Source organism: Chrysemys picta, chromosome 4 (genome assembly GCF_011386835.1).
Source record: "Chrysemys picta bellii isolate R12L10 chromosome 4, ASM1138683v2, whole genome shotgun sequence".
NCBI classification, from domain to species: Eukaryota; Metazoa; Chordata; order Testudines; family Emydidae; genus Chrysemys; species Chrysemys picta.
Window position 1 is genome coordinate 49161862 of NC_088794.1, and position 25824 is coordinate 49187685.

The 25824-nt window shown below is 43.7% G+C and overlaps 1 protein-coding gene across 7 annotated transcripts in view; it reads right to left on the reverse strand.

The window, feature by feature from the left end:
• The window catches only part of GALNT18 (polypeptide N-acetylgalactosaminyltransferase 18), a 445377-nt gene that overhangs the window by 199363 nt on the left and 220190 nt on the right, over positions 1–25824 (reverse strand). The window lies entirely within an intron of this gene.

Below are 25824 nucleotides of genomic sequence, written 5' to 3' on the forward strand. Positions count from 1 at the left end.
GGAAACCAGACACTTTCTGTGAGAAATGTCAGTCAAAACACCACTTTTCAACTGAAAAAAAAATTCTCTCAGAAAAATATTGATCAGCCCTATTAAAAACAGCTGAAGTGATTTTGCTCAGATTTTCCAAATATTTGGACTTCGCAAAAAACAAAAACAAAAAAACAAACATGGAAATGTCCAGCCCAAAATAGGATTTTCTTCAGACAGTTATTAGCAAGTGAAAAGAGGGGATTTCTCACAAAAATTGTTCTTCAAATATAACTATAATATGTGTTCTTAAACAACATTATACTATGAGCAGGATTATTTCGAACTAGAAGGTTATTCAAGGTTTTCCAGCAAGTCTTTAATGTATATTATATATAAAGGACTAAATAAAGTTTGATATGCTGTAGTTCTTGAAATAGGGTTCAATTCCCATCTCGTATCAGTGTGAATCAGCTGTAACTCTGTTGAAACCAATGGAATGACAATAGTATAAAAACAGTGTAAGAAAGAGAAGAATCAGTTTTTGCTATATTCAGCAATTTTGAAACAAAATAAAATTCTTTACAGTGAGGTTTTTATCTAGCCACAGACAAGTGACATCTCTCACTTACTGATGTCAGTCAGGATTGTGAAAGTAAGTTAACAAGAATATATAGCCCGTTTGCTCTAAAATAAACAGGCACAAAAATATAGTAATTAATTGAAGTGATAGGCTGACGTACTGCACAATGCACAAGTGGGGAAAATAGAACATTCCCAAGCTTCTCTTTCTCTGGAAAGATTTTTTGGTGCTCTAATTGCAGACTAGCTCTTTCAGGAAGCAAATAATCATTTAAAGTAGCACGTACACTACATTAGGATTCACTCTCTCTTTCTCTTCTCTGGAGGCCATTTGATCCGAGGAGGTGTTTTTAATCAGGGATTTGATCATCAAACAGACTATTCCAATGTTCATGCTCATTCTTCTCTAGGTCCCTCAGGCCTCTTTACAGCATTATGCTGTGATTTTAGGTTTATGTAATTTGGTACCTAATGCACCTTACTACTAGCCCAGGACAATTTAAATAACTCACTGATATATAAATCACATAGCAGAACTGTTCCTTTCAGCTTCAAAACTCTCTCCTTCAGTGGATAAAAAGGCTCTTTTTTATCCCTTCCCCACTCCCACCCCTTTTGTTGTTGAGAAAACGGCCACTTCATGATCTCTAGCACCTTTACGGTTACTATGGCTAGTATACAACTTTGAGAAAACTGTCGCAGGAAGAATCATCGCTGTATCTCTCCATTTACAGACTATCCCCCCCCAATTCAACAAAGTGCTTAAGCACGTGCCTAACCTGGAACTATTCACGTACTTAACGCTTATCATGCGTTTAAGAACCTTGCTGAGCCAGGGCCTAACTCATTAACAACCCTGATATTCTATGATTAGAACTATTCTTTGGCACAAGCTACAAAAATGATCGATTAAGTCCCAATGGTTTTGGCTGGTGGGGTGCAGTGAGGGGTGTGTGTGTGTGTGTGTTAGATCTGTACTGACTCAGCAAGAGATGAACCAGCCTGATCTTGCCACAGATCATCTAGGCTAGTGATTCATCATCAGACAAAACTGGGATTGGAACAGGGAGGTCACTCGGGTCTCTTTATCCAGCAGTGAAACCAGAGGGGGAAGAAATTCATAGATTCCACAGCCAGAAGGGACCACTGTGATCCATCTAATCTGACCTTCTGTGTAACACAGGTCAGAGAACTTCTCTGAAACAAATCCTTTTAAACTAGAGCATATCTTTAAAAAAAAATCCAATCCTAATTTTAAAATGGCCAGTGCTGGAGAATCCACACAATCTTTGGTGTACAAAATCCCAAACTCTCAGCATCTTTCTCTAATGTCTTTTTTGTCTGTTTCCTTATCTGTAATTTGTATCACTTGAAATCTGACTTCTTCCCTTCCTGTGTAAAGCCTCCTCTTTTGCTATCAAACTGTATTCTTCCTCCTTGCTCCCTCTGAGAATCTCTGGCTCCACAATCCATTCCTTCTTGATCATTTTGAAGAACAGTTCCCTTCCAAGGCCACCAATGGACCTCTATCCCTTCACCAATTGCACAGCCACAGATCTGCTAAAGAGAAGTGCCTTTTGCCACCCATAACATCTCCTGACTGCTGGTCCATGAAACAGATTGCGACTATTCAGTGCTCTCCATCTCAGCAAGGAATGGATGCCACTTCCTCTATTAGTTTAAAACACCCAATTCACCTCAGAGGTTGAGAGGTCCTGCTTCTCCTCAGAGAGGGAAGTATTTAATGTGAGGGTTTCTCTGAGCAAGGTGGGTGTTGTTGGTTGCTGGCCCCTTTCAGAGGAATCATGGCCCAGCCTACCCACAAGGAGCAAATTTTAAGGGAATGAGTTCATGTCAGCAGTTAATTGACCAACAAGCACCTGGGACTGATAAAAACCATCAGGACTCAATTGCAGAGAGGAACTCCCAGAGATGATGACAACAGCAGCAGCAACACTGCTTCTGCCTGCTAACCTCTCCTAGCTCAGAGGTAAAAGGACTGAGTAGAAAGGGGCCAGCTGGGAGAGAAGCTGATCGAGGGCTACAGCTGACCCGAAGCATAACCCCGCTCTAGACCTGTGGACTTATGAGGAGCATGAGATAACCCAGCTCCCTGAGGAGCCCTGATGATTGAAAACCTAAAACTTTCAGGTTATGAACCAAATTATAGTGGATGTAGTAATGTCTGCCTGAGTCTACAGACAGTATGAAACAACAGGATTAAGAAGTGTGAACTGACCCATTCATCTCAACAGCAAGTTGATTCTGAAACCTAATGATGAGCATTTCAATGTCAACACGGATATCCATTTAAATGTTTATTAAAGCACACAAGAAAGAAGAGGGATGATCACTTTAAGAAAACCTGCACAATCCGTTGGGAACAGCTCTCCTTCTGGTGTTTTGTTTTGGCAACTCAAGTAAAAGGAGTTTAGTTTGAGGATAGAGTGTACCACAGATTTTCCTCTCCTCACCACAGTCAATCCCCGATCGTAACCCTAAAAATGTACAGATATTGTATAGCTATCTGATCAGTACCTGTTGCCAGGCACATGCAAATACATGTGCCCCACTAGCAGTAGAGTGCCTGGTTCTTTAGTGGCCATATAAAACCAGCCAACTGATCAGTAGTTTTGCTTAACTAATAAGTTTACAATTGGGCCCCACTAGGATAGTAGCAAGTATGAAAATTGGGACGGGAGTAAAGGGTAACAGGCGCCTATATAATAAAAATCCCCAAATATTGGGACTGTCCCTATAAAATCGGGACATCTGGTCCTCCTACATTAGGAAAATGTCACGGCATGAACAATAAATCTCTTAGATCCTCATCACAATTCCAGCATTATTACACATGCTACAGGTAAGATTCTGGCTTCCTGAGCATAAAGATGAGAGGGAGGCATGGGAGGCTACCTGCTTCTGTACAAGGGTTAGCACAAGCCAGAACATGTGGTCCTTGAGAATAACTGGTGGGAATCCTAGTGACACTGGTGCTGCTGGCACTTCAAGGGGGTGAACCTTAGATACTTAGATGGTCCTGTAACAGCATGGCACCCACATCTCGCAAGCACCCCCTTCTGGTCAGGTGTTTCTGCGGTCTTTAAATAGTCCCAGCCCTGGTATTGGGCCATACCCCCTGGGCTTCCTCCCTGGAGGCAATGGTTTCGCTCTCTTGGTCCATTCTTGCCCCAGCTCTCCAGCTGGGCTACTAAGTAGTTCAGTTCCCCTTCTGGGGGTTTATTGCTGTCCGATTGTAGACCAGTTCTCCCGTGGCCTAGGGGAGGACCCAGGCCTGCTCACTACTCCAAGTCCCAGCCCAGTGACCCTAAGAATAGCAGCCACATGCTGCCGTGTCCCTTTAACTACACTGCTTTCAGTTCCCTGGGCCACTTCCCTGCAGCCCCAGCCTTCGCCAAAGCTTCACCCTTACCTCAGGGCTCAGCTAAGTTCAGGCCCAGCAGCCAGCCAGGAGCTGTTCCTCCCTTCCCTAGTCCCTGCCAGCACTGAGCTGTTCGTGGTGCTGCAGTTCCCTTTGGCCATCCAGGAGCACCATCTGCACTCCTCTAGCTCTAGCAACGAGCCAATTGTGTCTCTGCAGCTCCTTTTATATGACCTTTCTAAGCCCTGATTGACTGCTCCCTACAGCCACTCTAGGCTGCTTGGAGGACGCCTCTTCTGTTCCTCTCCTGGGATGGGTGTGGTAGGACACTGAGGCCTCCAGCAAGGGGCCTCTGGGCTTAGTCCACCCCATCACAAGTCCCTACTATTGTAGTATCTGAGCACTACACAATCTTTTATGTGTTTATTCTTATAACACCTCTGTGAAGCAGGGATGCACGATGATCCCCTTTTTAGAGATGAGATACCCAGAGGCTAAGCAATTCACCCAAGGTCATACAGGAAGTCTGTAGCGGAACAGAGACATGAACCCAGATCTCCCAAGTACAAGGTTACTGCCCTAACTCCTGGACCATCTTTCCCCTGTACACTCGAACTATGCTACACCTTAGCATAGCGCTCTAACATGTTGCACTCTAACCACCTCATGTAGACTCTGCTGGTGCAATCTATGGCTACGTCTACACTACAAGCTCTGACTGTGATTCTCCTGATCACGTACACATGCTCCCACTAGCTCCTGTCAAGCTACTGTGAGTATAAATAACATTGTAGTCATGGTAGCACAGGCACTGTCAGCAGAGTCATGACTGAGACATGCCAAGTACTAACCCACCTGAAACTGGTGCATATGTACTTGGCCTGGCTAAGCCATGCCTCTGCTGACACTATGCAGGATACTGTAACTACACTGCTATTTATACCCATGCTAGCTTGATGAGCAAGCATGAATATGTGTACATGATCAGTAGAATCACACCCCTAGGATCCAGTGCAGACGTAGTGTAAAAAATACCTAGTTCACGTTGATATAGTCACATTTCAAACTGGACTATGTTAATGCAAAGTAGGCATCTTTTAGAGCACGGCAGCATGTTCTACACAGGGCAGTTAAAGTGCAGCACATTAGTGCACTTTACAAATCACATTCCTCTGACATGTGCTGCCGGCGCCGCGTAGACAAGCCTTTAGAGCCAGCCACCTCAGCGCAACTCCATTTATTTCACTGGAGTTACTCCAGATTTACAGTGGTATAAATTAAGCCTCCAAAATTTAACATTACTAAATGCAGTGAAATCCACATCTTTACGTTAGAACTCAATATACGTTAGGGAAAACCGAGAGCTTATGTTTCAATACTCCTCTAAGCAACCCAATTCTTAAACCAAAATGTTCCACACACTGAACATTTTTATAGTCAAATGAACTACCAAATCCTTCCTGTAATTCCACTGAATAATTCCTCCAACTTTTTTCATCTTGACCAACATTCTAAGTATGATTGCGCTATTGTGCAGTAATCTGCAGCTGATGAAGCTTGGTTTGATACATTCTGATGAAATGGGCATATTATTCCAGAGTACTTTCCATTAAAAAGAAAGCCTCTCACTGATTAGGTCATCTTTCCTTTTTACTGTAACTAAATCATATCTCAAGTCGCTCTCTCAGTCTGCTTCCTTTATGACCATGAAATGACGTTTAGCTTAACAAACCATTTTGTTAACTTATCCTCCCTGAGGTTTATTTTCATATATTTTGAAATACCACTGGGCCTGATTCTGAAAGGTGCTTGGCACTCTTGACTCTCACTGGGCTAGAGCCTGGAATGTGGCTAATCTGCACAGAATATATCATCAGTTTTGCACTCCCTTGACCCTGCTACTGCACCTGCAGGGCTCCTATGCCAGATCAGAGCAGACTGAAAGTAGCCCAAAGGGCTGAAACTTCAGCCAAGAATTGACCTTGGGCAGAAGTGTGCCAGTCACAGACTCCTCTGCCAGACTCGATTAGGGACAATTTAACATTGGGACTGGCTTGTGTGACAACTTATACAGTAGAACCTCAGAGTTACAAATGCCTCGGGAATGGAGATTGTTCGTAACTCTGAAATGTTCATAACTCTGAACAAAACGTTATGGTTGTTCTTTCAAAAGTTTACAACTGAACATTGACTTATACAGCTTTGAAACTTTACTATGCAGAAGAAAAATGTTGCTTTCCCTTGATTTTTTTAGTAGTTTACGTTTAAACACAATACTGTACTGTATTTTTTTTCTTTTTGTTCTCTGCTGCTGCTTGATTGTATACTTCCGGTTCCAAGTGATTGACTGGTCAGTTTGTAACTCTGGTGTTCATAACTCTGAAGTTCTACTATATCTCAAGTTTCATCCCAACGTGACTTTAGAAAAGCCAATATACTAAACCTTGAATCTCTAAAAATTGCTGTTCATGTCACAATGAATATTAGCATAAGCCAATGTGAGTTAGGCACCTAGCTACTATCTGTGCCTTTGAAAATTTCCCCCACTATCTCATTGGTTTCGATGGAACTATTTCCATAAAGGGTTGCAGGATCTTCATCATGAGACTGACATCAGTACACCAGACATTTATTTTAGTGAGGATTAAAAATCATTTTTACCATCTTAAAACTATTTACTGGCAGAAGATTTTGTCAATTTGTTTTTAATTTTAGAAGATATGTTTCTTTCCACTTACAGTGTTGTGCGTATTTGCCAGGCGAGAAAGCAGGAGAAGAAGGTAGGAACTATAATCACTCTACAGTATGTGAAACTGACAGACCATGTGCTTTGCTGTATAAACATCTTTAAGCTTCCTAAGTCTTCGTTGTAATTCGATTAGGTATATGGTATTTTTTCAGCTTCATAAAGCACAATGCTGTTTGCACATCATTTTCTTCTGCTTTTCTATTTTTCCAATTATTCCAACCGCATGCAAATCGGTTGGTATTTTTTACTGCCTGAAAAGACTGCCTCAAATGTAAGATTGCATCTTTCTAAGCATTAAACAATGATTAGGTAGGCACGGGGCCAAAGGACTGTGCTGTTTAAGAGCAAAGGAACAACACAACAGCTGGCAGTAAGCAATCTTGAGAGAACTGATAATACTTTGTAATCCCAGCAAGATATTCTCTACATACAGATGAAAACAATTATTCATGTTGCCTTATTATTTGGCACTCATCAGAATTCTGCAGAAGTTCATATCAATAATTGGAGTATATAACATTGGATTGCAGACAAATCTCCCATGATCTGAGAGAAAGTGAATTACCCTTCAACTGGTCTCACAAACATTTGAGGCTTTGGAGCATCATTTCTTCTTCTTTGAAGCAGTATGAGTGGCATTGAATATGTAAGGTCACTTGTTTTAAACAAACGCCAAATCTCAAGAGCATCTCATCATGGTATGCCACAGTGACCACCCCACAGTGTGAGTTTACGAGAAATAAGTCTCCAAAGCACTCTCCACTCAGAATTCCTGCCCTATCATTCCATCAGGGGTTCAAGACTTGCCTCCCAACTCCCCGGAATAGGTCACAGGACCCACTCCAAAACATGAGTTACCTAGGCATCTGTGGAAATTATGGGGTATCCACAGAAGGCCAGAGCCATTAGTATGCAGAAACCTGTGCCTCCACACTAGCTCTAGTCCTTGGTGGTCCCCTGCTTAGTCTCCAGAAGCAGGGCTCCCCTGAGCTGTGCTACCAAGGACAGCCCTTGTCATGGCCAGCCTCATAAATCCTTTGAGGAGGCTTTACCACAAGAGAATATCTTTTCCACTTAAGCTCAGTGAGGCTGAAGGGGAACAATGTTGCAGTCCCCAAAGCCCAGCCTCCAACTCTTTAGCTTTTACTGTTTTAATTTCAAACTCATGAATATATATTCTAATGTGCACATCTAAGTTTCATATCAGTTCCACAAAGTTTTAAACATGTATACAAATATAAGCATTATTGTATTCATGGTATCACACTGTTCATTCTTCATGAATATTCAGTTACCAGTAGGAATTCATGAAAATGTCTGCATAACCTGAAAGTTGCCCAAACTTTTGCTGGAAGTGTGCTATTCAGTATTTCTTTTAACTAATCTGGAAGCAGAAACAATACTATATGATCAATGACACACCGCAAATAATCAATAGGGAACAACTGAAATCAACAGTTTGTAAACAATTCACAAACAACCCATAACCCAAAGCTCATTCTTCTGAAATATTTGGTAACTGCTTTCAAATGTTAAATTCCAAATAGACCTTGCAAGTACCAAGCCTGGTTCGTGAATTATTAGTGAACCAGAAGAAATGACAAAATTCATGGAACTTTTGGCTCCACAAACATTATTTGACCTGTCTACTTCCAGGCTTGTATTTGCCCTTTGCCAGCCATTGTAGAGTCTGCATTTTCTTTGAAATATGGGCTTCATATATTCATCCAGTGAAGCAGTAACTAATTCAAAAATGCTTTTTGTTAACTTGTCCTGACCCCTTGCAGAAGTATTTAAACCTCCTCGAACTCTTGAATATACCTAGCCCCTGTCACACCTTGTGCTCCTCCCTAAGGTAATGGTATCCGGATGAGTCCTAAAGTTGAATTATTTGAATTTTTAGCAGCTTTTTCACAGATGGGAACTGCAAACTCAGAATTAATTCTCTGAAATTCATCTTTCCTCTTCCTCCTCTTTTGAAGATAAATGTACTCAGGAAAGGATGAGAAGATAAAGGAAAATTAATTTAAGTTTCATCTGATGTATTCCTCACTTGCTATAAAGAGGAGCCCATTAAATCTTATGTGTCTTTCTACCACTAAAGATTTCTTTTTCCTCAGACAAACTCTTGCATATATCACATTTCTTGAATGAAGAAGAGAAAAATACTTTTCCATTGCTTTTTAAATAGGCCAATTCATCCTTGCAACAATTCACATTACTGAAATCTTTTAACACAAGTCCCACCAGTTGTGAAATCTCTACATATGTCTCTTCACTGATTAAAAAAAATTAAAAAGAAATCAGCTATATAGGAACAGTTTCTTGGTTCCCCAGGATAACAAACCTAGAAAAAAAAGCAGGGCCACCTCACTGTCCTGAACAGATTTTGGTGCTCTAGATGCCTTGAGGAACATCCAGGATACCACATGAGTCGGACCCTTACCCATCACTGCTAGTGAAATTCAGTGAAGACCACCGGGCACATAGCTTTGGTAGCACTAGTGGATGATTTCCTCATGGCTGTGGACTGAGATCAAACTGATCTGTTCATCCTTCTGAATCTAACAGCAAGCTTTCAAAATTACTGGCCTCAAAATGCTCCTAAACCATATAATATGACCTGGTAGGGGGTTGCAAAGTGATGGGCAATTGCTCATTGTCCTGCAAAGACTTCATGTGTATTGTCCTTGGGCTCCAATATCATTAGTACACTGATGACAACCAGCCTTCAATCTTTTTCTCAGCTGTCATGGCAAACTTCCTCATCCAGATGTCACAGTGCCCCAGAGAAAGAAACACTTTGATGAAAAGAAACAGCTACCAGCACAAGGCAAGACAGGAGTGTTGCTGTCAGGAAGAAGCACTACTTTAAGGAGCTTGCTAGACTATAGCCACCATTGAAAGAATCTGTTCCTGATTTTCAAAGAAGTGTGAAACCTCAGAGTCTTATTCGATTTGTTCATGAGCAGGGACAATGTTTTCCAGAAATTGCCACTGTTTTTCATGAAATGGCTCTTCATTCCAGAATCACTGATCAGAGCGTGGGCGGGATCATTTGCCCCACTCCAGATTTCTGCCAGGGGACACCTGACTCCTCCCCAGGGTGCAGGAAAGAGTCTAAGGGCTGAATGCTGTGAGACTCACCGCCAGCTTCTCCCCTTCTCACACAGGTCTGGGCTTGGCTTAACCTCTCAGCAGCATCCACAGTGCCTCTCCCCCTCCCTGCACACAGCTGGCTCCTGACCCTTCCCCCAGCACACAGCTGGCTCGGCTCTAGCCCACAGTGCCCAGCATCTGTCCCCCTCCCCTGCACACAGCTGGCTCTACACCCTCCATCAACTATCAGTTCATTACAGGCGCACAGTCCAAGGTCCTATTTGCCTTTAAAGACTGCTCACACTGTCCATTCCAGCAGCAGCTTAGAACATCAAAAAGGATAGCCATGGGATCTGCTCAAATGGTGTGGCAGGACTTCAGCTTCTACTCAGTCTATCTGTTACAGGAGGTCTGTAATCCAGCCTAATACTTTTGACATGGGCTGGGAGTTGTGAAGGGGGGGGGGGGTTATCTCTCCTACTCACCCCCAGATCTCTCAAAACTTGAACCAATAACTTGCTTGAAAACTACAAACTGCCTTGTAATCACTAAGATTTTACCTCAAGTTAGCCAACATGAGTTAATAACACACCTTTTATTCCCCAGTGAAGACAAGGCTGAAAACTAGGGAAGTAGATTTCACCCACAATGAATAAGCTGATGTGCTGTCACTAAGTCTTTTGAACAGCTACAGAAGTGCCACTTCACTACCTCAATCTCAGATTCTCAGTAGCTGAGTGTGTGCTGATGATCAATCTAGGATACAACAGTTCCTAACCCACAAATTATCAGTAAACACAGTGCTCAGATTGCCTCCTAAAAGCGATGGTATACTTCAATTTTTTTCCCTCAACTAGACATTTTTTTCCTTTTACAACCATCAGGCTGAGAAGTAGCCACCCACATATCCCTCTCCCCCTCAAATGTTAGAGCTGGGTAAGCACTCTCTGTATTTAATCACTATGAAACCACTCATTGTGTTGGGGCACAAAACCAAACTGTGGACCTGACTAGCCAGTAGTCTGCATTTTGCACAGTCATGCACACCAGTGCGCAGTGAGTGCAAAGTGGGTGTAAACCACGACCATTCTGATTTGGTAATGTTTAAACCCACTGTGCATACACTACACCAGTGGTTCTCAAACTTATTTGATCGCGCCCCCCTTCTTTGTGTCTGTAGTAGTTTACGCCCCTACCCCTCCTGTGGTGGCGGCGCTTCACTTGAATCAATTTTGGCTTCTTTTTTTTTTCTATTGCATGAATAAGCCAACAACCCATTGTAAAAAAATTGCGACTGTCATCCATGCTTACAATTAAATGTGCACATCGCATTGAAGCAAACGGATTAACATACAGATGGCAACGACTTTGTATAATGCTATGCAAGCTTAACAGAAATCCATCAAAATACACAGCGCCCTCTAGAGACAAATGCACAGCTCCATCTGAGGACCTGATATGTCTGGAGGAATCAGCTTTGCTAGTTATTCATTGCTGTGGGTAAAATGTTTGCAGTAAGGCTTTTTTCTCCCTAAAGCTTCTCATGCCGCTCTCCCCCCCTGCCCTGAATACATTCCGTGCCACACCAGGAGGGCCCTCCCCAAGTTTGAGAACCTCTGCGCTACACAAATAGTGTGCATGACTAAGAGGGGTGCAGTAAAATTGTGGATTGGGCCTGTTTTGCTCAGCCTTGATAGTACAAATTGGTATTCACTCTAATGCAAAATCATGGAGAAGAATTACTACCTAGATTGCTTTCACTTTCATTCAGGAAAAAGGGGGAGATATTGGGAAATTGTAAAATGGAGGCTGAAATTACACTTCTAAATTCCTATTTTCCACTGTAACCTCTGTATTAGTGAAGTACACAGACTCAAGCTGCTATGCTTATTTACCTTCCCTTAGTATTAAGTTCAGCATGATGATATTGCTGGGGTGACACTGAAATGAGTTCCTCTACACTTAAATCATATATACCGTTAATGCAATCTCCTTAAAGCAGAGTTTAATGGCAATGGCCCTGTCTTATTATAAAACAAACAAAACTAAAAGCACTGTGTGCTGATAAGGTTTATAGTTACAAAAAATAACTCCAACTGCACTCTGCCTACATTTAGACTGAAATGATGGAAAAAACTACTCTCATCTGGATTCTATCTGTACTGAATTCCACGTCTGCAAAAGGGTGTTTATTGGTCTGCAGCATTATAAAATGCTGTGGTCCTTGTGGAGAACTTTAGTTTATAGAACTGTTTCCTCCTGGGAATAGGTAACATACACAAGCAATGTAACTTGATAACAAGGTAAAAATTCTGTAACAGCGTGAAGTGTCTGATGATTTAATCCATTATCCATTTTAAGACTGGTTATCAGATCTTTGTGGATGATCACATCATTAGATCAGTCTCAGAGAGATCTAAGACATAGGTTCTCAGTTTGGGTGTCACACCCCAACAAGGTTTGCAATCACCCTCCACTTCTTTATGGCTAGATGTGAAGAAGCTCCGAAGTATTCTTCTGTTGTAACATGGGGTGATGGTCTGAAAAAGGTTGAGAACCACTGATCTACGTATTGGGGTGGGTGTAGATGAAGGAATGGATAGTAAAAGAAAGGGTAGGAAAATGGAAGACAAGGCTAGGGAGAAAGACGGGGGGAGAGAAAAGGGAGATGGAAGAAAAGAAAGAAAAAGGAAGACTATATGACAGTAAGAAGGGAAGGCAAATGTGGGTGAGAGGAAAGGAAGGTCGAAGGAAGCGAGGAGGTGGATGAGGAAGGGACGAGTCAGTAATGGGGTGGAGGAAAGGAGCGTAGGTCTGAGACAATGGGGGAAGGGAGAATGAATGAAGGCTGGTCATGTAAGAGTGCGATAGAAGAGGGGAGAAGGGAGAATGTAGGGATGGGTGAGAGAGATGGGAAGTGAAATTAACTAATGAGGGTAAAGGCGGGGAGGAGTTGAATGATGACAGGAGAAAAATATGCAGGAAGAAGGATGGATGAGTGGGTAGAGTGGGGCAAAGGAAAGGAAGAAGGTAGATGAGGTAGAGAAATGAGAAAAAATAGAATGGGTGAATAAGGTGGCCAAAGTTGAAGGGAGAAGGTACTGAGAGCGGAGATGAGGGTGGGCGAGAGAAGGAGGTGCAGACAAGGGAGGCTAGGACCATGGGGAATGGAGTGCATGACTCAGGGAGACAGACGGAAGTGAGGCATTAATAAGGAAGTCGTACATGGGATGAAGACAGGGGCATGAAAGACGGAAGTAGGTAGACTGGTGAAACAGAATGAGGAGAGGGAAGTAAATGGATGAATTAAAAGACAAGGTACAGGAAGCATGGATGGATGAGTAAGAAGAAAGGAAGGTGACGGTGAGAGAAGCAAACGTGTGGATGGAGAAGAATGATGGCTGAAAAGATGCAGAGGATGAAGGATGGATACGGGATGGTAGGACAGATAACCACATTCCTCAACAGCCTCCCTCTCTTTTCTGCTGTAACGTTTACCTCTTCTTGTTACACTACACCTGTTTTCACTCTCTCTCACCTTATCTTCAGACATGGAAGCAGAGTTTCACTCACCCATTATTCTAGGATGCCATAGCCAGCCCTGCTGGTAATCCCAATCCTCTTCCTTTGCTGCAGAAACTTCATGCAATACCCTACCAACCAGCCAGAAAGAAGACTGAGCAGACATTTCCCAGCTTTACTGCCGCATGGCCGTGAACAAAAGCTTTGACACTTGAGCTCCTCTCTCCACAGAATAAGAGGCCTCATCCTGAGTCAACATGCTGATGGGCTGGTTTTCCCGGGTTGTTTGAGAGTGATCCTTGGCTGCCGTGCTCTGTGCCAAGTTATTTGGCCAGCTCTTCTGTCTAACCCTGTTTGCTGAAGCAGATGGTCAGTGGTTTAGGGTTTGTTTCTGGTTTTTTGTCTGTCATGTGTTTGAAGAAGCATCTGCAGTGGTCAGCACATGTGCCAGGATGCACTTCACTTCACTCATCACACAGGACACACAGCTGGCCAGGGACGATAAAACACTTGCTTCAGGGTAGCCATAGTTTATTCACTTGTTTGTTTGTCTTACTGCAAAACGCTAATATTTAAGCAAACCACAGTTTTCCACAGAAAATATTTATTTACACATGTGAAAAAAATAATTTGGCTGTATAAGAGCAGCAAAAGGAAAAACAATAAGCTTTTTAACATTGAAGAATCTGGTACCTATATAGTGCATTTAACCACAGTCTGCTCAGAAGGTGCCCATCAAGGGAGGAAAGGGGTTAATTTGACATCCCCATATCACCTAAAACACTGGTGCCCAACCGTTTTACACGGAAGGGCCATATAAACATCAGCACAACCTTGTGTGGGGCAAATAGATTCTACATATTTTAATAAGGTTTAAAGTCACGTGCACTGATTTATATTTTAAGCTCAGCTTGTTTCATATGTATTTAGATAGAATGCACACACTTAGAATCATAGAATATCAGGGTTTAGGGTTACCATCCGTCCGTATTTCCCCAGACATGTCCGGCTTTTGCCTCTTTAAATAGCTGTCCGGGAGGAATTGGTAACAAGGTTAAAAGGTCTGGGATTTTCCCCTCTCCCCTCCCTTCCATGCAGAGTGCGGCGCAGCTGATTGGGCAGCTGGGCCTGATTGAACCGCTCCCATTGGCCTCCAGCAGCCACAGCCCCTCCCCTGCTCCCCCCTGCTGCCTGCAGCCCGGTGTAACCACACAAACAGCCCCACCAGCAGCGTGTTTTGCCTACACATGGAGCCAGCATCTGACCGGCATGGGCATGGTAAGGGGAGTCGCGGAGGGGGGGGGAGTCAGGGAGCAGGGGGACGGTTGGATGGGTCCCTGGCCTCCACCTGCCACCCCCCCTCTGCGGGTCCCCCCGCCTCTCCCGTGCCTGCTTCAGCTGCCCACATTCCTACGCCCTCCCAGCAACAACTGCTGCCTGCTGCCCCAGGGTCCTAGTGCCCCCCATTCACTAATGGCAAGGCAGGCTGCCCTTACCCTGCCCTTCCACCCTAGCCCTGAGCCTCTCCAACGCCCCAAACCCCTCAGCCCTCATCCCCTGCACCCTAATCCTCTGCTCCATCCCTGAGCCCCCTCCTGCATTATGAACCCCACATCCTCAGACCCACAGCCCTCACCCCTGCACCCCCTCCTATCCCCAAACTCCCTCCCAAAGCCTGCACCCCCTCCATTTGCACTGCCTCCCACCCCCAAACTCCATCCCAGAGCCTGCACCCCTCACCCCCTCCTGCACACCAACCCCTTGCCCCAGCCCAGAGCCTACACCCAGCACCCAAACTCTATCCCTGCACCCTGCACCCCTCCTGCACCCTAATCCCCAGCCCAGGACCTGTACCCCAGACCTCCTCCCCCCACCAACCCCCTCCCAGAGCCTTAGGCAGGTGGGGGGAGCGGGTTCTGGGCACTACCAAAATTTCTACAAACCTGCCACCCATGTGAATGGATAAGGGTCGGGGCAGTCAGGGGACAGGTAGGGTCCTGGGGGGCAGGTCTCAGGAGGGGGCAGTCAGGGGACAAGAAGTGGGGGGGGTTGGGGGTTCTGAGGGGGGCAGTCAGTGGGTGGGAAGTGGGAGGGAGTGGGGCTCCCCCCCGTGTCCTCTTTTTTGATTGTGGAAATATGGTAAACCTATCAGGGTTGGAAGGGACCTCAGGTCCAATCCCCTGCTCAAAGTAGGACCAATCCCCAGACAGTTTTTTTTTACCCCAGTTCCCTAAATGGCCCCCTCAAGGATTGAACTCACAACCCTGGGTTTAGCAGGCCAATGCTCAAACTACTGAGCTATCCCTCCCCTCACTTGTGAAAACTAAAATAATGTAAACACGACGACAAAATGTTAATGAATCAGCCAGTAATATATTGTGTTGAAGCAGGCCACAGACCTTATAAAATACTCTGGTGGGCCATGTACAACTTGTGGGCTGTAGGTTGGGCACCCTGACCTAAAGGAGTAGTCTAAAAATACAAGAAACTAAGCCCCTTACTTCTTTTAATACTTTTAGACCCAAATTCTGACTGAGGTCCTTACTCCATCCTCATTCACGCAAATCTCTACTGGCTTCATTAATAGTTTGCCTGTGTCAGCAGTGAGTAAAACCTGAGTCAGAATCAAGACCTTTGTGTAGAGGGATGAGTGAACCCAGGATGAAGAAGTAAGAAGCTACTTTTACCATATATAAACCGTTACCCAAAATTGAAAATGGAACAGGTTTGAAAATACCTGTAGTTTGATTTTTCCTCTATTTTTACATGCCTCTGCACATATTACATCCATCCAGGACTAAAGTAGAGAAAACAGTTGTTACTTTTTCTCTAGCCAGAAGCAAAATTAATAGCAATAATGAGACAAATCTTAAAGGTGCTTATTCAGTTTTACTCAGTTTGGGTGAAAGTTTCTGCTGTGTCCATAAAAATTACAGCCCAGGGGAAGTATGTGTGTTTAGGAGGGATGACTAAGGCGGTTTTAAAGTATCTTTTGTGCCCTCCTATTCCCAGCTGCTGTGAGGGCCAAAATGGACTCAGGCACAATTTAGACTGCTCAGAGAGATGCTCTAAATTACTGCATCCCTGTCCAGGCTGCAACAGAGGAATTGCACAAATAAGAGCTGCTCGGAGTCCCTCATGGTACTGAATGCTAAGACCCCCCACCCGCTCCTGCCCAGAGCCCCATGCCTAACATGCTCCTAGCACTGGAGATTGCAAGGGACACTGCATTAGATGGCAATGGCGGTCTTACACAATGCCTGCACCAGAGGAATGCTAGTCTGGTTGGCTCACTAGCTTTTATGGACCCTGCACAATGCTATAGCAAGATTCAGGGGCATAGTAGGAGGAAGAATCCCCTTTCCCCCTTCTTATTTAAGGAAAATCTCCATTTAAGGCAATGGGAGATTTATCCAAGTAAGGAATAGGTGAATTCGAATTTGAATATAGATAGCAATGGATGAACCTCAAAAGTCCCATTTGCATTGTTTAACTGTATTAACTAGAGTTGTTCAGAAAATTTTTCTTCCCTGAAGAAAATTTCAACTTTTCAGACAAAAATTAAAAGGCCAAAGTTTTTGGCCAAAATCCAAACTTTCAAATGAAAACTAAAAAATTTGATTTGGTAGGGTTACCATATCTCATAAATAAAAAAAGAGGACCCTCCACGGGCCCTGGCCCCGCCCATTTCCCCACCCCTAGCCCCGCCCCAACTCCACCCCTTCCCCACCCTAACTCCGCCCCCTCCTCCCTTCCACTCCCAGCCAGGGGGAAAGGGCTGCCCTAGTGCTACCGGCTTCAGGGTTTGCCGGGCAGCCCCCAGACCCTGCGCCCCCAGCCGGCGCTTCCCCAGCGCAGCTGGAGCCCGGGAGGGGAAGCGCCCAGCCAGGGGCGCAGGGTCTGGAGGCTGCCCAACAAACCGTGAAGCCGGTAGCGCTCGGGCTTTGGGCAGCCCCTATGCCTCCGGACCCTGCGCCCCCAACCGGGCACTTCCCCTCCCGGGCTCCGGCGGCGCAGGGTCCGGAGGCACGGGGGCTGCCCGAAGCCGGTAGCGCTCCGGCAGCCCGGCTCTTAAACAGAGCCAAAGAGGAGCAGAGCCTCCAGCCGCGGTGGCTCTGCGTAACTTACACTGTGTCAGTTACACAGAGCCGAAGAGGAGCAGAGCCGCCGCGGCTGGAGGTTCTGCTCCTCTTCGGCTCTGTGTAACTGACACAGGCTCTGCTCCTCCCCGACTCTTCGGCTCTGTTTAAGAGCTGGGCTGCCCGAGCGCTACCGGCTTCGGGCAGCACCCGTGCCTCCGGACCCTGCGCCCCCAGCCGGGCACTTCCCCTCCCAGGCTCCAGCGGCGCAGGGTCTGGAGGCACGGGGCTGCCCGAAGCCGGTAGCGCTCCGGCAGCCCGGCTCTTAAACAGAGCCGAAGAGTCGGGGAGGAGCAGAGCTGCCATTTTCCCGGACATGTTCGGCTTTTTGGCAATTCCCCCCGGACGGGGGTTTGACTGCCGAAAAGCCGGACATGTCCGGGAAAAAGTGGACGTATGGTAACCCTAGATTTGGAAATGCTGCCATGGTGCCTTGGTGGGATTTGAAGATTGTCTGTCTCCTGGCCTCATTTTCCACTCTGGGCCAGGCTCCTAGGCCAGACTATATGTTCCATAATGCACCACAGTCTCCCCTGCTGCTGAGTTGCCATGGTGCATCACAGGAGATATAGTACAGATGGGGGGGCCCACAGAGGAAAATGGTGGCAGGAGGCACCCAAACTTCATTTTCAACATGGCATCATTTTCAAATCAGATTTTGTTGCTTTTTGGCCAATCTGAAAACTGCATTTTTTTTTAATGAAAAAAGTCAAATTTTTCCATAAAAAGCATGCCTTTTTCATGAATAACTGTGTTTAGTTTAAAATCCAATTTTCTATTGAAAAAGAGTTAGAAAATTTTCAACCAGCCCTAGTACTAACAGAACCTGGTTGAAAACAACATATTAACACTGTTTAAACACAAGTATCAGAGGGGTAGCCGTGTTAGTGCGGATCTGTAAAAAGCGACAAAGAGTCCTGTGGCACCTTATAGACTAACAGACGTATTGGGGCATGAGCTTTCGTGGGTGAATACTTACTTGCATGCATCTGACGAAATGAGTATTCACCCACGAAAGCTTATGCTCCAATACGTCCGTTAGTCTATGAACAGCGACCAAGAGTCCCGTGGCACCTTAAACACAGTTTGCCTGGCCAATGTAAGTCAAATACAACCATTTTACAAACTGTTTATCTCAACTCAAATTTAATTCTGGATCCCATTGAAATCAGTGCTGAATTCTTACGGACTTCAATCGGAGTAGGATCTCACCCTAACCAGAATACAATTCCTAGCATTGCTGCAATTTCATACGTCTCCATTCTATGCTATTTCTGTTTGACATTGCAAAACCCTGTCCTTTAAAAACCATATAAATGAAGAGCCTGAATCTACTTTACACAGGCCTAGCAAACCATACTAAGTCATACTAGCATGAAGTTTTGTTGTGTTTTTTTAAATGATTCAGCTCAGAGTTTTACTGCCAATGAGAACAGAGTCAAAGGATTCAGTTTGGGCTGGTTCAGGTAAAGATCCAATTCCTTAGCCAAACTATTCTGCTCTCTTATGCTGCCAACTCTCAATAAAAAGAGAGAGAGACATGATATGTGGTATTTTTCTTAAAGCTCCTGAAGTAATGAAAATCACAGTTTTCATTCAAAAAATAAAAAGTTAGAAACTAACTCTCACGGTTGCAAAGGAAAGCTAGAAAATATGACCTGAGTGCAACCTAAAGGTTCAAAAACCAGCAGGCAAAGAAAAAAGAACCTAAAATGTATTACTTTTTAAACTCTCATAATTCTTAAGTCAATCTCATAATTTTCGTGGCCTGACAGTACTGTACTTACAAATGCAAAATAAACCTGGAATTCTGTTAAGAATAGGTTTTCCTGGGATATGACTATTAATGACCTTGTAAACCAAACTATCAGTTTTGCTTGATCTGCACTGGGCAGACAAAATGTCTTTAAATCATGTTAACATGTTTAAAATAGGTGAACCTCAAAAGTCTGATCTACCCTTATCAGCAGTGCTAGGATAATAATTCACCCAATTTTCTCTTTCCATGTATCTGTTACAAATAAACAACCCCAAGAGAGAAGTGCAAGTTTCTAATGGAACTGTAGGCAGCTAAACGGTTTCTAAAAAACCCTTTATTCAGCATTCTGAGGACTACGTCTCAGATCTCTTAAAGGAGATATAGTTGCTTACGATCCACTTTCTTCTATTCTGTACTAATTCTCTCTGACAACGCGTCATAAAATTAGCATACCATACCAAACATTATTACTGCAATTCAATCGCCGTGTTCACAGACTTCTCAGAGCAAAGACCGCGAATTGTTAAACTGCACGCATTAGGACATTTTATTCATAAGTGATGATTCAAAGAAAAAGAGAGACCTTATGAAACGTGAGCCTGCTGCAATGTTAATTATGAACTGCAATACGGAAAGTGGCCATATGGCAGGATAATTATCGCTTAAAATTTTGCTCTACAAATTTTAACATTAGACGTGTGAAAGCACCCACCCACCTGCACTCACCGAACAGAAGGGCACAATCTGGCCAACAATGAGCTTCTTATGTACAGTGCACATCAGATGAAAAATATCATACAGTGTTGCATGCAGTGGGTCAGACCCTGGCCCTGCTGTGCTGCAAGGGACTGGAAAGCTTGCTTAAATTGCTAGTAGGGATTCTATTGGCATAGAAGATCTTTATCCCACTACCACCACCAAAACAGGAGAGGAACGTGTGGGCAAAGCACATTGCATTCCAGCAAGCCCCAGTTGTAGAATGGCTGGTCTAAAATTATACTTGAGCAGTAGCAGTCCCAGGGACTGAGGAAGCATAACGGTGTTTTAAGACCACCTTTTCTTCCCCCCTCCCCTCCAGCTACACGGCACAGACCTTTGGTTGCAGCGGGAGAACTGGGCCAGTTTTCAAGTCAAAACTGTGTAAATTATATTTTTGCCAAATTCTAATTTAATCTACAAATTACCTCTGAAATGCAAACAGCATGCTTCAGAGAAAGCAGAGTCGATTTTGATCTCACTAACACCACTGTAAATCCACTAAGATCAATGGAATTACTCCACATTTACACCAATGTAACCGAAATCAGAAACTGGCACAATTTCTCTGTAATCAGCAGCACAGGCTGAGTTTGTTTTTTGACATGTGCTTATTATAAAGTACATACACAAGGGTTGGAATGCTTTCTGTCGGTTTAATTAAAATTTTATTTTAACAAAGAATTACCTTATAGCACAGTGGATGAAACATTTCACATTTTAATATTATGTTTATGAAATTTCCACAAGGAAGAGCTGACACAAAGTGTTTACATAAAACACTGCAACCTGCTTTATTAAACCAGAGTTTTGGGATCCGTGACATGTATTTTTCTGCTTTTAAATAACACAGTGGCATTTTAGAAATAGAAGGTGGGTGAGGTAATATTTGTTATTGGACTAACTTCTGCTGGTGAGAGAAACAAGCATTCGAGCCACACAGAGCTCTTCTTCAGGTCTATACTACAGACACGGTGGCATTTTCACAGATTGCTAACTTCAAACATGTGTTTAAAAGAGGCAAAGTCTTCACAAAAAGATAAACTGAGGTCAATTTAAGCATAATGGGGAACTTGAAGAACTGCACTGAGGTTTATCAAAAGTCAGAGACAATTTGCTTGACGTACCCTGAAGTGCATGAAAAAACGACCGTAGTGTATGTTGCTCAAGATAAACATAAAGAAGCTGGACATACATATTAACATATTGACATAATCTCACACTGTGTTTCCGAAATCAGCCTAATAGAATAAAAAATAGACCAGTTCCTCTGCGGCTTTTTCTTTATAATTAACAAGGCTATTTCCTGAAAGTCATAGCAGGGGCAATTCTGGGAAATAAATGAGTTTTTGCTATCAACTTAAATACGGCCAGCATTTGGCCCAGTGTGAAAAGAAAGACCAGAATTCCATCTCAGATTTTAAAAACCAGGAAAATACCATGGGCCCAGTCCTGAGCTAGTATAAATTGACAGAGCTACATTGATTTAAATCCTTTACTGCAGATGAATGCAGGCAGTGAAGGACATTCAGTAATGTATGAATTTATTTATTTGCATCCTGTCTGGTCTCCCTATACTTTCTCTATTTTAGTCAATGTCAACTCTACTGCTGTAACATCTCCAGCCCTGGCTCCTGTGACTCTTACAGTGGTGATGTCACTGAAAGACTGACATTCTGGAGCCAGTTCTGGGCACGTGTGTAGTGCCTATGTTTAGGGAAAGTCTTCAGACCACAATTGCAGGTTCTTGTCTCCCCAGGAAACTTTGCAGGAAATACAGAGTAACTCACTTATCTTACTGGCAGCAATGCTCAATCTCCCAGTAACACAAGCACAAGTAGACACTAAATGACAACAGCTGGGAAGCCCAGCCTGAACAGCTGATGTAAACTAAGAAAGAAAACTGGAAATAAAAATGTAAAAAACTAAACTGATAACGCACCACCCCATAATCCAACCGTCCTTATACACATCCACTGAACGGATCCCCATGCCCAAAGACTCAGTATACATTATGGGTTAGAAAGCAAGATTCAGTCTGAAGTACAGAGAATTCTAGCCGGCTTGTGGACAATGTGGCCCAGTGCTGCAGGCAATGGACTCTAGAGATGGAGCAAGAGGTCAGGTGAAAAAAAGCAGCCTGGGTTGGAGATTTTCCAGGAGCCAAGGGGGCTCTCTGTAAGGGAGACATGTCAGAAAGTCACTCACATCCACTCACAGTCTCCATTCTCCTGTCTGGGGACTATGTATTTCAGAGGAAGGTGAGACCAGCCAACCTGTCTCCCCTTGTAGGGTGTCTCCTCTTTTGATCTATAGCATTTTCAATGAAGTCCTTTCAGGCAGTATACCAGGCTTTAGCTCCCTCAATAACCAGCAAGGACTGGATCTTGCAGCGGATGAGCTGAGTGATCTGGCGATGCCCTATATTCTACTCACAGCTCCCCATCAGACACTACTATACTTCAGTTCTCAGTCTTTTACTTTCCCTCCTGGTCTATTTCCCCCTCTCTGGCGAGTGTTCCCAGAAGCAACAAGTGGATGCTGAACAGGTGAGTATGACAAGCAGGGTACAGATGCCCCAAGAACAGAACAGGGGGATCAGAAACCCAAAGAATAAACAACTGAATCAGTTGATCGCATACACTATTATTGTACTATAAAAATGTACCAAGTAAGGGCTTATGAAAGCTGATGACCCCCTTCTGGTCATTGATATTATGGGGTGATGTATGTACGGTTAGTAGGTAAAGAATTATGTATGTGTGTTGGAAATAAGTTTCTAAAATGTGTTCAAACCAAACAATCTCAGTAGAGCGAACAAACAAGTTTGTCATAGACAGAGTAGTTTGTCAGACACAGCAACGCTGTTTTGCCTGTTTACATGTGTCTCCAATGTAAATTGAGCAAGGTGAGCCCAGAGACAATGGAAGTACAGTAAAACTTGCCTGAGAGACGACCTGTCACAAGTGACTACTTGCAGAGGCCACGGAATATCATCGTTCTCTGTTGTGCAAACCTTTGAAGAGACCATCTCTTACAAGTGACCACTTTTGCTAACTCCCATAAGTGGTCACTATTGGCAGGTTTTACTGTACATTTGGATCTAAGGTAAACAAAGCAATCAAGTCAATAAAGAAAGCAAGTTAACCAGAGGATGAAAAAGGGGGTTGGCATTGGCACCTCAAAGAACAAGCATCAGCAGAGAGAAACTTGGTCTGGGTTTACTTTTCAAAGAGTAAATTTCTTCCATTTTATAGTTCAGAAAACCTTTGAAAGTGAACCCTGTTAGTTATCCATCAGTTAGGGAACAAAGGGGACAGCACCCTCTGATTCTGTAAATGTTGGATCCTCCTACCAGGAAGGGCTGGAGATGTTGTTAACTTGATGTAAGTGAGAACGCTGTTCAGGCAAAGACATAGCTTACTAGAATTATGTTTTAGTCATTCGAAATCATGTTATTTTTGTTTTGTTTATAATCGTACTGTCTCTTTTTCTCTTACTTAGTTATCACTTAAATCTCTCCTCTTTAATAGTAAACTTTTTTTGTAGTTTTACTATAAACCATGTCAGTGTTGTTATATTAAAGAGCAGGGTTTCTCAAACTGGGGGTCACAAGGTTATTACCTGGGGGTTGTGAGCGGTCAGCCCCGTGCCTGAGCCCCTGTTAAATTAAAATTAAATTTCCCCCCACCCCCATTTTTAATCTATAAGAAAGGGGGTCATGTTCAGAGGGTTACTGGGTGAAAGGGGTCACGAATACACAAAGTTTGAGAATCATGGGTAAAGAGTGAGTCCTCAGCTAACATGTCAGGATGGTGTGTGCACTGTTTCTTCGGAGGAAGCAAACGTAACTTCTATGAGCATCCAGTGAGAGAGACTGGATACTGCAGAGTTCAGTCTCTGAGGAACTCAGAAATTGGGGTTCACGGATTGTTATCTGCAAGGACAGTTGATACTGGCAGAGTCTTGAGGACTTTGCTCGTGTGGCACACAGATTGGTGTGGCAGGGAGCCAACACACAGTTTAGGCCTCAGCACAGCTCTCCCTTGCGGAGCCAAAATGGTAACATGGTGGCTTATTGTTCTGGTGTCCTGGGAAGAGTATCACAGTGGAACACTGAGTTTGGAACAAGAGCCCAATCAGAAGCCATTGGGGCAGATTTTCTTTAGGAGTCATTGCTGCAAATTAGCCTGTTTTATAGGGTCCCCCTTGGCTCTACAGAGACATACAGGCAGTGCTCTTGAACAGTGAGAAATCCCATGAGGATTACACATGTCTGACAGGTGACTGTCCATATTTTATTACCAGCACCATGGAAACTTGAATAGAAAAGTCAAATATATTTCTCTTTTACTGGCAACAATGGTGGAGTGGTACCAAAACCACTGGTATTATTATGTACTGGAGGGCCTCAGCACTGGGCAAATCTATACAGCTGAGTTTCTTGGATCCAAAAATCTCCAAATTGGGAATGTTCTGAATCAGATCTGGATTCAAATTTGCAGCTCGGGGCACCTCCAACATATATTAAGGAAATATGATCCCTGTCCTCAGGACTGTTTATAAACTAATAAAGACACCGACCAAACATAACATAGTACATAATGGGTGCTAAAACAGAATGAGGGATGTGTGAATGGGATCTCCTAAAAGACTAGTGCTTAAGGGGTTGCAGCGATTTCCTATCCCTTCAATTCTTATGGATAATCTTCTTCTCATTGAACCAAAACTACCTCCCTCTAGGCAACCCCATATAATAGACTACAATAGTTTCCAACCAAAGGAGTAGAAGGGGTCCCTTCCTATGCAACTGTAATGATGAGCTGTTATGAAACATTCATGTAGGAAGGGCCTGATATTACTCCCAATTTGATGTCAATAGGAGCTTTGTAATTGACTTCAACAGGATCGGGATCAAGACCTAATTAGCCTTTGCATCCTCCTAAACCCAAATGCTTAACTTCCTCCATGACCTGCCTTTGGTATTCCAGGCTTTGGAAAGGATGATCCCAGAGTACTTCTGAATCCAGACCTCCTGTGTTACAGCAGTACCACCAAACCAAGTTCTCCCATGTACTTTTGGCATCATATTATTAAGCCTTGCATGAAAGACTCAGTGCTGAATTTCTATAGGGATATTTCAGAATTCAAGTCTACTGACATAAGCTGCATTCAACTTTATTGCTGATTCTCAATTCAGCCCCCACCCCACCCCCGAACCAAATGCACAACAGCAGGAAGTAGAAAGAAAAAAAAAGTTACAGACTGATGGAAGTGTTTCAATACAGCCATGTGCCAGGCAACATCCAAGCTCTACATAATGAAATGCATAAACAAGCCAAACAGCCTGCACCAGTTCACAAGTGGTTTCTGGATCACTAAACTTCTTTTATTTAGTTCTCTCATAGTTTGTTTTTTTATTATATGTGATCTTTGATCACTCCATTGCACTGCTACATCCTGCATCATGCCCTAAACCAAGAACACCACCGCATAAATTCTGCATACATCTCGCCCACACTGCTCTATGATTAGGTGTTTTAAGAAAAGCTAAGTCAGACATGGTTGACTCTAAATGCAGCGTAATTCACTGGGGCTGGAATCAGACTTAAACACCCTTGTACAGCCATGGTGCTAACAGCATAAATCCAGTTGTTTTATGTGCCTGTGTTTTTGGAGCTGGGATTTGATTTTTTTCTTGACAGACAGAATAAAAAGAGGAGAAAAAGAACGAGAGTTTCAGCCGTGGGAGAGGAGTTTATTTACTTTGCCTGCTGCTGTGTCTTTGTTCTATACAAATCCAACGCACATCAGCGATTCAGTAGTAGATCCCAGCATGCAGGAACAGGGAGTCATGTAATAGCTG